Source organism: Balaenoptera borealis (genome assembly GCF_965194805.1).
Source record: "Balaenoptera borealis genome assembly, chromosome: 17".
In the NCBI taxonomy this organism is placed as follows: domain Eukaryota; kingdom Metazoa; phylum Chordata; class Mammalia; order Artiodactyla; family Balaenopteridae; genus Balaenoptera; species Balaenoptera borealis.
In genome coordinates this window covers 82,166,842-82,180,413 of record NC_138876.1, presented here as the reverse complement: position 1 = coordinate 82,180,413, position 13,572 = coordinate 82,166,842, and the positions used below count along the sequence as shown (strand labels likewise).

At 40.8% G+C, this 13,572-nt stretch overlaps 1 protein-coding gene across 3 annotated transcripts in view; it reads left to right on the top strand.

Moving 5' to 3' along the window:
- Positions 1-13,572, top strand: part of SNTG1 (syntrophin gamma 1) — a 478,079-nt gene that overhangs the window by 143,543 nt on the left and 320,964 nt on the right. For 2 of the 3 annotated variants that reach the window (XM_082363008.1, XM_082363004.1), the window contains exon 2: positions 1,004-1,078. The gene's annotated coding sequence lies outside the window, so the exon portion shown is untranslated. Of the gene's footprint in view, positions 1-189; positions 1,079-13,572 lie in introns of those variants that run through there. The other variant, XM_082363005.1, reaches the window with a different exon arrangement.

The window sequence follows — 13,572 nt, the reverse complement described above, 5'->3', positions numbered from 1 at the left end:
TACTGTTTTCTATAGAGGCTGCACCAATTTACATTCCAACCAGTAGTGTACTAGCGTTCCTTTTTTTCCACATCCTCACCAACACTTGTCATTTGTTGTCTTTTTGATTTGTTATTTCTTGTTTCTTTGATTTTTGTTATTTGTTGTCTATTTGTTAGTCATTCTGACAGGTGTGAGGTGATATCTCATTGAGGTTTTGATTTGCATTCCATGGTGATCAGTGTTGCTGAGCCCCTTTTCATGTGCCTGTTGACCATCTGTATGTCTTTGGGAAAATGTCTATTCATATTCTTTGCCCATTTTTTACACTGGTTGCTTTTTTTCCCATATTAAGTTATATCAGTTCTTTGTATATTTTGGATATAAACCCATTATTGAATATATCATTTGCAAATATCTTCTCCCATTCAGTAGGCAGCGTTTTTCTTTTGTTGTTAGTTTCTTTCATTGTGCAAAAGCTTTTTAGTCTGATATGGTCCTGTTTTGTTTATTTTTGCTTTTGTTTCCGTTGCCTGAGGACACATATCCAAAAAATATTACCAAGACTAATGTCAGAGTAATGTTTGACTAATGTCAAGACTAATGTTTATAACTAATGTTATGAACATAATGCTCATGTTTTCTTCTAGAAATTTTTTGGTTTCAGGTCTTACATTTAAGTCTTTAATCCATTTTGAGTTTACTTGTATATATGGAGTGGAAAAGTAGTCCAGTTTGATGCTTTCGCATGTAGCTGTCTGGTTTTCCCTATACCATTTATTGAAGAGGCTGTCTTTCCCCATTGCATATTTTTGCCTCCTTTGTTGTATTCTTATTTCTCCTCTTGATGATTCACAAGGCTTTGAGAGAAACTGACAAGAAAATGTTGTAAAATTATATGTGATATAAGTGTGAATGGGATGCATGTGTTCCTTATGGATAAAGTGAGTACATTTCAGTGTATAGATTTCACTCTTTCTCTTTTGAATGCTCACAGGCCTTTATTTTTGCTTTCTGCATCTAGACTACCCTCCAGAATGTTGAGATTGCCAGAGAAGTGACCTCCGCAAAAGGAAAATATTACTCTACTGAAATTCAAGTAAGACCGTTACTTTTCAATAAGTCATTGTGAGTAAAGTTATTGCTCTGCCAGAGAATGTTATTTATTACCTACTTAGAATTTCCCAACATCAGGTATTGTATGTGTTCACTTCACATTATGCAAAGCCCATTCTACAGGATTTCAAAGTATCGTATCCTGCAAACCCCGACTGCAGCCCAGGACAGGTCAGATGTTATAAATGACGAGAGGGGCAAAGGCAGTTGTAAAGGGGGTGATGGAGCTTCATTTAGGGTGGCTAATCCTAGCCTCGACACACCTTCTGCAGTCACAGGAGAGGATAAATGAGGAGGACAAATGCTACACTTGGTCTATAACACACACTCTACCCGCATCGCCTGCTCTCACACGGAGTACTTACAAAGCACATGTCTCAGCATGCACTGTTGATGGATTTCTTATAGTCTCTGCCCTGACCTGTAGAATTTCACTTGTGCCTCCCACTTGTTTGTCCACACTTAGAGCTAGACTGGCTTCCCATTTGAATGGAAAATAGCCCCCTGAGCAAGAGCACACTGGACAGCCATTGTGTGAGCTGCCCTTCCAGCTGGGTCCCCTGCCCCTGAATGGTGCTTGCTGCCCTACCCACCAGGCTCAGGAAGTCTCAGCCTTCCTGGGCATTTTCCTTCTAATTGCCAAAACAAGGTTACTATAATACAAATACGTAATATCTGAACTGGTAAGTTTGAAGCTATTGCTGCTTTTCTGTGCTGTGAAGATGTTTGAGACCTTTGACCTTGTACTTTGATTCATCTGTCCCTGCTCTGCCCCCTCTTTGTGTTAAATGTCACATCTGCTCACAGGAAGTAACTTCCGTTGGCCTATTTGCCTCCAGACTTGTTATTCAAATTCCCAGTCCTTTCAGGCATATTTGTGAGGTTAGAACCACTGGCTTCACTAGTAAAACATCTCTGCTTCTAGTTGTGCTGACTGTATTGTCTATCATGGAAAAAATGACGCAATTGTCAAATGCAAAGACGCTTAGTCTTGAGTCCAAGACTGACTTCATATTCAAGCAACTTTCTTCACGCTTTCTAACTCTGATCTGTGCTCCACCAGCCTTGCTTACATGGGGATCTGATGACTCTGCAGCCAGTGGCAGGTGTGGCTCCAGCCCTGGTGTCTGGGGACCCTGATCTCTGGTGTGGAAACGAGGATGCTGACTTACATTACGGTTTTTGCTTATTTTTATTTCCATGAGAGTTTGAAGGAAAAAACTCTAGTTTCTCTTTGCGACTCCAGGATCTACTATCATGCCAACATGTACAGGGTCCCAATAAATATTTCAGAAAAATTAATAAGTTGATGACAGTATTTCTGGAGTTGCATTCTGTGTATTTCAAAGACATCCTCCCACAGATAAAAGTCTGCTACATTAGGGTCAATTCTTCTGATTACTCTCCTTTCCAGCTCCCAGTCAGTATGGGTGGATTTCTGGAAGCTCATGGCATTGCTTTCCTTCATGGACAGATTTTAATCTAGGCTGCTTTAGTCTTGATAATCCCATCTCTCCCTTATCTGGAAAATTTAGTCGAGAATGTTGGATAATTCTGGCCACTGAAGACCTATTGGCAGCCTCTCAGGGCTTAAAACACAGTATGTTTATGCATCTGTGTCTGGCTGTGAAGAAGATTCACAGGAAAGTCTTAAGGTCACCGTGAGATACCTTTGGTGATAAAGGAAACAACGAAAAGTTCTAAAGTAAAGTCTCATACATGTTATCACTTTAAATGCTGCGTGCGGTATCGTAGCTGCAGGACAGAACTGGAGGAGCCCTGGAATGTGGCAGCCAAACTGATGAGGCTGTGAAGCCCTCCTGCGAGTGTGGACCGAGTTCTCCTACTTCCCACCTCCACTCGGCCCTCCTACTTTCTGCGTGGCAGCTGCCTTCCTTGCTTGCAGTCTGGAGTAGTCCTGGGGATGGCCACCCGTGCCCAGGTGATAAAGCCTCTGCTGCAGTCCGTGCCTCGTCTCCTAACGTCCCTGAGGGCTCCCCTCCGCTGCGTACAAGGGCCCATCGGTAGCACGGCCTCTGCCGTTCCCACAGAGCAGGAGTCATCGAAGTCCAGCTGGTCCAGCCTCGTTGGTTTCCTGAGCCGACTCCGAGATGCTGGCACCAAGCCGAAGTGCAGGGGTCCAAGCTCACTGGGCAAACACTGACCTTGAAGCAGGGGCGGGGCTGGCTTCATGGGAGGGAGAACCACTGTGCCCTCACAGGCACCAGCAGCGTGGCCACCACGTTTAATCTGCATTACAGCTCCCGCTGTGCTGCCAAGTTCCACAGGATTTGACAAATGCACCGTGTCAGGAAGTCACCCCTGTAGTATCAGAGAGAGGAGTTTCAGCACCTGAAAATACTCCCTGCTTCACCTACTCAGCTCTCCTCTCCTCCTTCTAAACTTCTGGAAACCACTGATTTTTCATCATTTCTACAGTTTTCCCTTTTCCCAAATGTCCAGTGTTTAAGCCTTTTCACCTGGCTTCTTTCACTGAACGATATGTATTTAAGATTCATCATGTCATTTTGTGGCTTGATAGGTGATTTTTTTAAGCTGAGTCATATGCCACTCTATAGATGTACGTTTCTTCCTTCGTCTGTTTGTTTATTCACTCACCTAAGAAGGAAATTTTGAAGAAAGCTATTATAAACATCCAGGTGCAGGGTTAATATACTTTTGAACCATTTGGTTGAATACCTGCTAGTGCGACAGCTGCATCCGTGGTAAGAATGTAGACGGTTTTGTAAGAAGCTGTAGAGCTGTCGTCCAGTCCTTCCAGCAGCGAGGGGAGTGCCCGATGCTCTGTATCCTCGCCCGCAACCGGCGGCGTCAGCTGCGGCATTTTATCTTCGTTTTTCATATTAAACTTTTATAGTGTCTTTGTAAATTAGGAACCCAAACATTTACAAGTCACTTTAAAATACACTCTCGGAGTAAGTAGACATGTTTTCTTCCAAAATAAAAGTTTATTAACACCCTCCCAGGCAAATACACATTATGAGCAATACTTGGTAGGGGACACTGACATTAAAGAGTTAAAAACAGAAAATTTAAGTAGTTATAATTTATGCAGGTTCTATGAGGGAAAGTCTAAGAAGCCATGGGAGAAACTGAGTGAGATTTCTTGTTTCTTCTCCTTTTCCGCCTGCCCCCTCCTTCCTCTCTCTCTTTCCACACACACACACACACACACACACACACACACACACACGCTGAGAACCTTAAGGAAATTTTAGCTGGTTGCCTAACATGTAAGTTTTGGGGCTAATGAATTGGAAAACGCGGTTTTAAACAAGACAAACGCACAAGTGAACAGATACAGTGTGGAGCCTCTTCAAACCATAGCATATACTTGGTCAGTGTTTATTCCACGTCGTCCGCCGCTTCTCTGCAAAGTGCAGCCATATCACTGGGCATTTCTTACTTCTTGGAATTCCAGTTGTCCATAAAGTCTATAGCCACCACTCTTTCTCTCATTTCACCCATTTTCTGGTGATTATTTTTATTGCTGCTATCTGGATCTAGTTTTGTTTCATCCTTAAATCTCATCTTTCCTCAATGCTGTGAACTCTGTGTGGTACTAATTATTCAAGGGAATCCTCTTCCCTCTGTTAAAAGCCTTCTTACCATGTAAGACCCAAACACAAATCCCACCATCTTGCACAAAGTTTTCAGGTGTCCTAATCCTAATTAAGTACATGTTTCTCTACACTTACATGATAACATTTGCGATTACGTTTGTCCGTTTTCCCTACCAGAGTGTGAAATCTTAGAGAGAAAGGCTGGCATTTGCTTTATTTCTGATAGTCCTTGTTCAGTCCTAGCTATTTGATGTCTGAGCCCTGGGTCTCCAGGCTAACGCTGCTGGCGGTGACCACCCCGGACCAGGTGTCCAGTGAGCTTAACCTGGCTCAAGCCTGTGTCCCTATACCTCCTCCAGTCTCCACACCCGTTTCTTTGCATCTGGCACCGCTCAGATATCGCGTCCGGTTCTTCGAGCCTGATCCATGTGTTTGATTTTCCTAATGGACTTGAACATAAATGTGACCGCTGGTCCTTTTAGTTGTCTCGATATAATTCTGTCATCCGCCTTTGCACAAACTAAAGCTCCACGAACCACCACCTGGCTAGCGTTTTCCTGTTCCACCTCCACAGATCGGCAGAGGGCACTCAGCAGGTGCGTAAGGCGCTATTTACGCAGTGTACATTCTCATGATGTGTTTAATTGAATTGAGCTGAACTGGTGTGTACAACATCACTGCTTCAACAAGTCACCATCTTGAGTATTTAAAGAAGAAAATTACACTAGTACGATGGACAATGGTTAATAGCTTTCTTATTCCTTTTTTACACTTTATTTCTTTTTTAATGTGGTTGCTAATATGTGTATAAAAATGTTAAAGGTAAGGAAATGCTGTGAAATTTCATCTGTAAGCACGTCGCTACACACAGCGTCCCTGTCTGTGCCGGGGCGCCAAGCGCTGGCCGATCGGTCACATCACGCGGCACTGACGGAGCAGCCGGCGTGACCGCCTGGAGCCGGTGCTGAGCCCGCGCTGCTTCTGAGTCCATCTCAACACTAGCAGCTTTCTACCCACATTAGGTACATGTTCATTCCAGAGCCCAAAGACGGCCCAGCAGAAACAGTACGAGGGGCCGGAAACGACAGCCTGTCCTCTACTGTGAAAGGGGCTGTTGACGGTCTCCACCCACCTGCACCCTAGAAACTTGGGAGGAACATACTGAATCCAACACGGATAAGATGGATTTATGGGTGAAATTAAGAGAATGGAAATACTTGCTCACTGTTAGCCTATGGCTTTATTGTGTTTTCTAAAATACCCTTAGATGTCATAGATCAATCACTGTTTCTCAAAATAGAGCACACACTAGAATCACCTGGATGGCTGGTCACAACTCAGGTTTCTGGGCCCCTGGCCCAGAGCTTCTGATTCAGTAAGTGTGAGCTGGAGCCTGAGAATTCACATTTCTCAAAGTTCCCGGGTGCTGCTGAAGCAGGGAGCACACGTTGAGAACCACTAGAGACTGAGACGGGTGACTTACGTTGCAAAGCAAGGTGTAAGTTGACTGTGCTGCGATTTGTCAACTGATACCCGTCTGCTTCTCCTGAGTTTGTTCTGTGGGTAAGGGGAGCTGACGGCTGCCCCACTCCAGGCTACTAGGTGCTCTAAGGTCCTGCCCGAACTCCTGCGTGTGACATTTACGCGGCAGAACCGAACGCTCAGTACATTTCAGGAGAGATTCAATTTTAGTATGAATATGGAATATTCTACACACAAAATATAGTATCTTTACAAAAAAGCAGAAAAATAAAAAGAGAAAAGATTTCAAACTGATGTTAGTAGCAGACCTAAGAACTGAGGTTCTTTGAATCTTAATTCTAAATTTTTTCCTGAGTTAAGTTCTAATCTAGGCTAATTCTCCTCTAGAGAACATTGGAGTGAAGATTATTTTGTGAACAATGGGCAGCATTTGGTTACGTTATGAGCATTTTCTATTTTTAAGATTGAATTATCCGTAACAGTTATTTGACAGCTTTCATACATTCGTTCATCAATTCAACAAGCGTGTATTGAGTACCCGCTACATACCATGGATATGGTTAAGATATAAATCTGCCTCTGTGGGGCCCGCAGTCCAGTGATTTGTAGCTGGGTCTTTACAGGCAAAGGCCATGCTTTCTGCTTCTGATTCTTCCTAGAACAGTTTTATATTTCACTGCATAGGATGCTGTGTGTGGTGCAAACTTCAGCTGTTACCCGTGCTTTACAGTCACCACCTTCCTTGACTGAGGAGGTCAGTCAGAACAAAATCTTCAAATTACAATTCAGATTGATTTTTATTCAGTGTGTCATAGTAAAAACTAAAGTAAAGGAATATTTTGGATTATCTCCAAAGGATATATTTCTGTGTCACAAACTCAGATGGCTGCTGAAGCAACCAACCTGCTCCACTAAATTAAGGGACAGTTGTTGCGTGCAATGAAAATTCAGTACGTACTGATTTAAGTCACTGTTGACAACTTTGGCAGCATCAGTCAGGGGATGCCTGTTCCCAGTCCGTTGGAAATGCATAGCGCCAGTTGAACTGTTTCTCTTGAGGAAAGGCATAAAGACTTGGCTATACCTAAGTAACACGTCATAATTCAAATGGATGTTCTCTTCTGTTTGAAAACCTCAGAAAGGTATGGTCACAGCAGGTTCTCTTCTTATTTTTTCCATAATATTTGCCAGTGTCTTTATTTTAAAGGTGTATTCTTTCAATAAATCTTCTGCACCCTCTTGCAGATGTGTAAGCAAGTTAACACATCCTAGCGACACAGACGGCAGAGCCTGCCCACGTCACAGATCAGCAGGCTGGTCCTTTGGGGCAAGAGTTGTTAGCAAGTCAGCATCCCAGGCCAAGTGAGGGGCTGCCACCTGTTCACTTCTGCAGTAGAGGAAGCAAGGTGGCCGGAGTGTCTGTAGGAAAAAGGTGGAGTGACGAGGTAATGAGAGTGAATTGGGCTTAGGCAGAATAGTGCAATTACATTACAAACGGCCTTTCGTTGCCCACAAGCCATGCTGGGTTAGAGTACTTTCTAGATAAGCAGTTTGTTATTTTTTTCTTTTACTACTCTTTTTCCAGATTTTACCAGTTCAGAATTTTTCTGTTTTCATCTGTCTTGCCATATGTCATAAATACTCATTCTTTTTTGAAGCTGGAAGGTTTATGGGACTTTTTGTCAAAAACATTAGGCTGTTTTTTTTTAATATTAGGCTGTGATTTTCCAAGAAACAAAAGGCTCAGAAAGGTGTCAAACTGCCTGCATTAAATGTAGCTGTTTGGTGACGGTAAGAAGACCAAAATTCTACTCTAAAAATGGTATTTATTCTCATTTTGTTTCATCAGAATCAACATTGTAACTCAAGAGAGAGCAACGCTTTACAAATTTTTATTAATTTTGAAACATAAGTTCTTGGCCCTGGTTGTTCCCATGCGCCAGGTGAATGGGCCATTATTCAGTTCATTCCCCAGAGTGCAATTTGAAAGAGTTTGGCAAATCACTTACTTTGCTATCTTTGGTTAATTAACTGCAAATTGTTTTGAAAACCCCATGCGTTTAACACAGAACTATGAGGGGAACCCATTCTGGAGATGAGACCAGTGACACCAATTACTGTGAAATGTTTGTCCTCAGTAAATTCGTATACGGTGACAGGACAGTAAAGGGCGGGGTCTCCACATCCCGCGGCACCCTCTTACCTCCCAGCGCTTACCAGACCCCGTGGAGTCCGAGACCATGGACAAGGCTAAGTGTGGCCGGATTGCTGAGAGCGGGCGGCCCCGGCCGTCCATGGATGTCCTGGCGAAAGTGCCCAGCTGCCTGGCACTGTCTCTGAGCAGAGCAGGAAATAGCAATGAAAGGTTTTTGTGTCTGATCTGTTGTGTTTTTTTTTAAGAACAAAACCAGAAGCAGTTTGTTGTCATCAGGTTCTGCTGGCCTGGGAGATGGGGACCTCTGGCTCAGCTCTCCTGTTCTCTGATTGGGAAATGGACCTCTGTTCTTTGGGCCTCAGTTATTACATCTGTACAATAAGGAGCTTAGCCCCAATCCACTGTGACGTTCTAATCGCACTTTCCCTAAGGATTAAGGTGGCAAGCCTACAGGCATAGGCATAGGATTATTTTTGAGAATACAAATAAATTTGAAAAATACAAAGTTAATCATGCCTTTCTCTTACAGTGTGCTCATTTGCTTTATTTATCATATTAACAAAAGAGCTAACTCTGTACGATATCTCAAATACCTATAAACAGGTAAAGTAAGCAATGATTGGCGTATTTGTCCATTAATTTTAAAGCAAAGCTTCATTTTTAACATTTAAAAAAATACTAAAATGTGATTCTACTTAGAAGACTTTCCTCGTGGCTTAGATTCACCTTTTGTCATTTGAAAGCTTAATTTCTTCTCAGATACAACCAGGATGCTTACATTATTTTAGGTACCTTGCTAAAGCCTTTGAGTACTCCATCTTCCTATATTAATATAAAGATACAAATTCCTTGGTAGAAACATAACATCAGTATAATTTATGTAAAATAGCTATTCTGATTTCAGTGCTGTTTTCAGAAAGGGTAGTTATCCTCTTTATAAAGTACATCACAAAACTCTAAGAGTTGAATCCGTAAGATAAGGGTTTAGTGTTGTCCTTGGTAACAAGATATATGAATTATTACAATTTAATGAGTATCTTTTATGGAGGCCCTCTACTAATCGCTTTACGCCTGATACTCATTTGATGATTTAAAGATGAACAAGGTGGCACGAATGAAAGGCTAAGAAAAGCTTATATGACATTATTGTGAACAGACCCCAGTCCTGCAAATGAATAGGATTTGCTTTCAAATGAAATTTTATGCATTCTACATTTAATTAAATCTAGAAATGGCTTAAGAGAATTATAAAGCATAACAAAGTATGTTACTTTAGAATAACCACTGGAAACTTCATTTCCAGCCACTGCCCTAATTACGAATGGTTACAAGTATCCACTGTACATCAAGGAGTTAGAAGACATACCTATAGTTTATGTTGAGGTGGAAACATATTTCACGCCATGAGCCAAAATTTGTTAGAATCTCTCAGCAAAGAAAGGGTACCAGTGACCAACTTGTTGTTTTAAATTTTGACAATATATTTAATTAAAGTCTATTTTTAGAGAATCACCTCATTATGTTCTACTTTTACTCTTGCCCTTAAAATGTTTCATTGCATACCTTTTAATGTTAAATTCATTACATGAATTGAAGTGATGAACCAAAAGCTGTGTTGTGACTATTATTTATGTGATTAAAAAGAAAATGTTATTTGTTTTCAACGGTGAAAAACTTAAAATATTATTTATTTATAAAATGTGCATCAGATTCCAATTTGATAAGTTCTTCAAGATATGAAAGATGGTGTACCAAAGTGGATACATTTTAGTTTAGATTTTAGAAAAAATTGGATTCAGCATACAAAGACAAAGAAATGTAAGTGTATGTGTATCTTTGATTTGAGTTTCTTTATTAATTTATATAATCCTCTTATTAATAGAAAGTTTTGTCTGCTGTCATGGCAGCAAAATTTGTCTATAATTTTATTTTTGGACTTTGTTTTAGTTACCTGGTGCTGCGTATTAAATTAGCACAAACTTAACATCTTACAATAACTTGTATTTATTGTCTCCAAGTGTCTGTGGGTCAGGAATCTGAGCCCAGCGTGCTGGGCCCTCTGCAGGGTGTTCTCAAGGTTTCATCCTAGGTGTTGGCCAGGGCTGGTGTCTCATCTAAAGTTCTCAATGCTCTTTCCGATCCTCTTTGTTTGAGTTGTTCACTCTGGACCTCTCTCTTTGAGCCAATTAGATAAGAAGGAATCAATTAATTTAAACCACTTAAAACCACATAAGTAAGAAGGATAAAGAGAATTCATTACAGTGCAGGAGTCTGACATAGGAAGTGTTCTGAGAGACCCTAGAGGCGCCCCCAGGATTACAGAGAGCTGCAGACACAGCAGCTGTTCAAGGAACACAACAGCAAACAGAAAGTGTGAGAAATAACACAGAAATGTGTATCTGCGGGGGGATTTCTTGCGTTGCATAACTCTGAAAATGTTTTCAGCTCTAATAATTTTGGAGTTTAGACCAACAGATTTCGGACTAGTCAGAAGGTAAAGTTATCTTCAGGGTCTTCAGAAAACACACACTGTAAAGCCATCACCTAGCCTTGACATTGCCAACCCTCCTGGTCAAACAAGAGGACCCACTCCTGGAAAGTGAAGACTCTTGCAGGGTTTCTAATCATGACAGTCATCACTTTTGATGGTAATAGTGACAGTTCCCTCTACCGGGATCGTGGCTGCGATCTCCTCAGCATCTTTGTGGGGAGCCTGTCTTATCGCTACCTACTGCAGCTGCTTATCCTCGGAGCCGTTGTGTGTGTGCAGAGTCTGAGATGCTTTGGTCGGCTGAGCGTTTTTGCCTTTGTAAATGCATGCCGCTGTAGTTTTGAATCCAAGCAGTCTCTCTCTTTTCTCACTGTACCGCATTTAAAAGGATAAAAGTAACAAGGGTAACATTGGAAGCTGGAGGATGGAGAAAATTTAGTAGCGATCGTGAGATACGGAGGAACAATAGACTTAGTTATTTGAAAAAATGAAAAAGGGTTTAGAGTGATGGATGGTGACAATGCAGTACCCTGGTCTCCTATGGTCTGATGAATAATGTCATGGCCACCCAACACATTCACCAGGGCCAGAAGGTAGGGGAAAGTCACCACAGCACCCTGGTGACCCATGTCCTCTGAGATTTGTCATGCTGCTAGATTAACCTTCGGAATCACACTTGTGCATCCAGAATACATTGAATCTGGATCAGGTATTTTTAAATCAGATTCTTGAAAAATCTAAATTCCATAAAAACTTTATTTCAGAACAGGGTCAGATCCCACCTATTTCAGGAAAATGGTCTAATCATTTTTTAGGAGTATTTACAGATATTTAGTAAAATGTTAACTCCCTCATAGTGTGTTAACATTGTTTACGATTTTCTTCAGAATTCTGTTTGCTCATTGATCTTTAGCAGCCCAGAGTGTCATTTAAATGACTGCAAACAAGCATCAAATTGTAAGAATGTTTCTGTGTAATACAAGGTCATGTCTTTGTTCACATCTAGGATGGGCCTCGTCCAGCATGAAACCTGTAATACTGCATGTGTGTGTGTGTGTGTGTGTGTGTGTGTGCGCACGCACACGTGTGTGTGTCCATGCCAGTGTACTTAGAATTATTTACATGAGATTGGAGGACAAGGACCAGATGAGTGTGGTGTGAGCTTACTAGTCACGTTAGGGAGTAACTTGACAATGTCAAGGAGGGTTATTCTATTTGCTATGGTTAAGCGATAAACTGAGACATACTAAATATTTTAAGAATTTATATGATCAAAAAATTGATTCCGTTCGGGCAGCACCAAACCTCAAGTGGTTAGGAGCCCTCCACCCACAGGGGCTGGGAAAGAAGCAGCAAAAGTGGAGTGAGGAAATTATGAGATCAGCTGTATAAGCCGTTGCCTTGTTTGGAAAAGCCTCTGGCTGTTTCTGATTGGTTATCCTTAGGTTTTGATTTCTTAACCTTGATGCATTTCAGGCTGCTGTTTTGGTTTGCTTACGTAGGCTGCTAAGGCACTAAAGCCACCTCAGTCTGACGGCTCTCTTGTTTAGTTAACTCAACTTTTTTCATTTTAGGGCTATAGCTTTTCCTGCTCTTAACTCAGTAACTTCAGTGAGAGAGACTGTTGATCATTAATTATTTTGAGCACATTGAGCAGGGCAGACATGAAAAAATATTTTATATTAAATAAGTGGTTTACTGAAAGAATCTTGAGCATTGGGAAGAGGAAGAAAAAAATCTATAGATTCATACATTAATTATTGTAGAAAATTTTGCCTTCAAATAAAATCTGTCTTAATGTTTTATGAAAAGGTCATGTTTAGTCATGCTTTTCTTCTATCTTGTATTATATTTTCATTATTATATTATAATATTATTTCTACATCAGGAAGGAGAACAGATATAAAGAAGATAAGAAATAAATAGACTAAGGCAAAGAAATTAAAATAAATGATATTGTTTTATACAAACTGCAAGTGGGTATGAACTGCTCTAACAATTAACAGTTTAATAGATAGCAGAATGATATAAATCAGAATTTTAAAAATAAATAAAATAAACTCAAAATGGATTAAAGACCTAAATGTAAGGCCAGACACTATCAAACTCTTAGAGGAAAACATAGGCAGAACACTCTATGACATAAATCACAGCAAGATCCTTTTTGACCCACCTCCTAGAGAAATGGAAATAAAAACAAAAATAAACAAATGGGACCTAATGAAACTTAAAAGCTTTTGCACAGCAAAGGAAACCATAAAGAAGACGAAAAGACAACCCTCTGAATGGGAGAAACTATTTGCAAATGAAGCAACTGACAAAGGATTAATCTCCAAAATTTACAAGTAGCTCATGCAGCTCAATATCAAAAAAACAAACAACCCAATCCAAAAATGGGCAGAAGACCTAAATAGACATTTCTCCAAAGAAGATATACAGATTGCCAACAAACACATGAAAGAATGCTCAACATCATCAATCATTAGAGAAATGCAAATCAAAACTACAATGAGATATCATCTCACACCGGTCAGAATGGCCATCATCAAAAAATCTACAAACAATAAATGCTGGAGAGGGTGTGGAGAAAAGGGAACCCTCTTGCACTGTTGGTGGGAATGTAAATTGATACAGCCACTATGGAGGACAGTATGGAGGTTCCTTAAAAAACTACGAATAGAACTACCATACGACCCAGCAATCCCACTACTGGGCATGTACCCTGAGAAAACCATAATTCAAAAAGAGTCATGTACCACAATGTT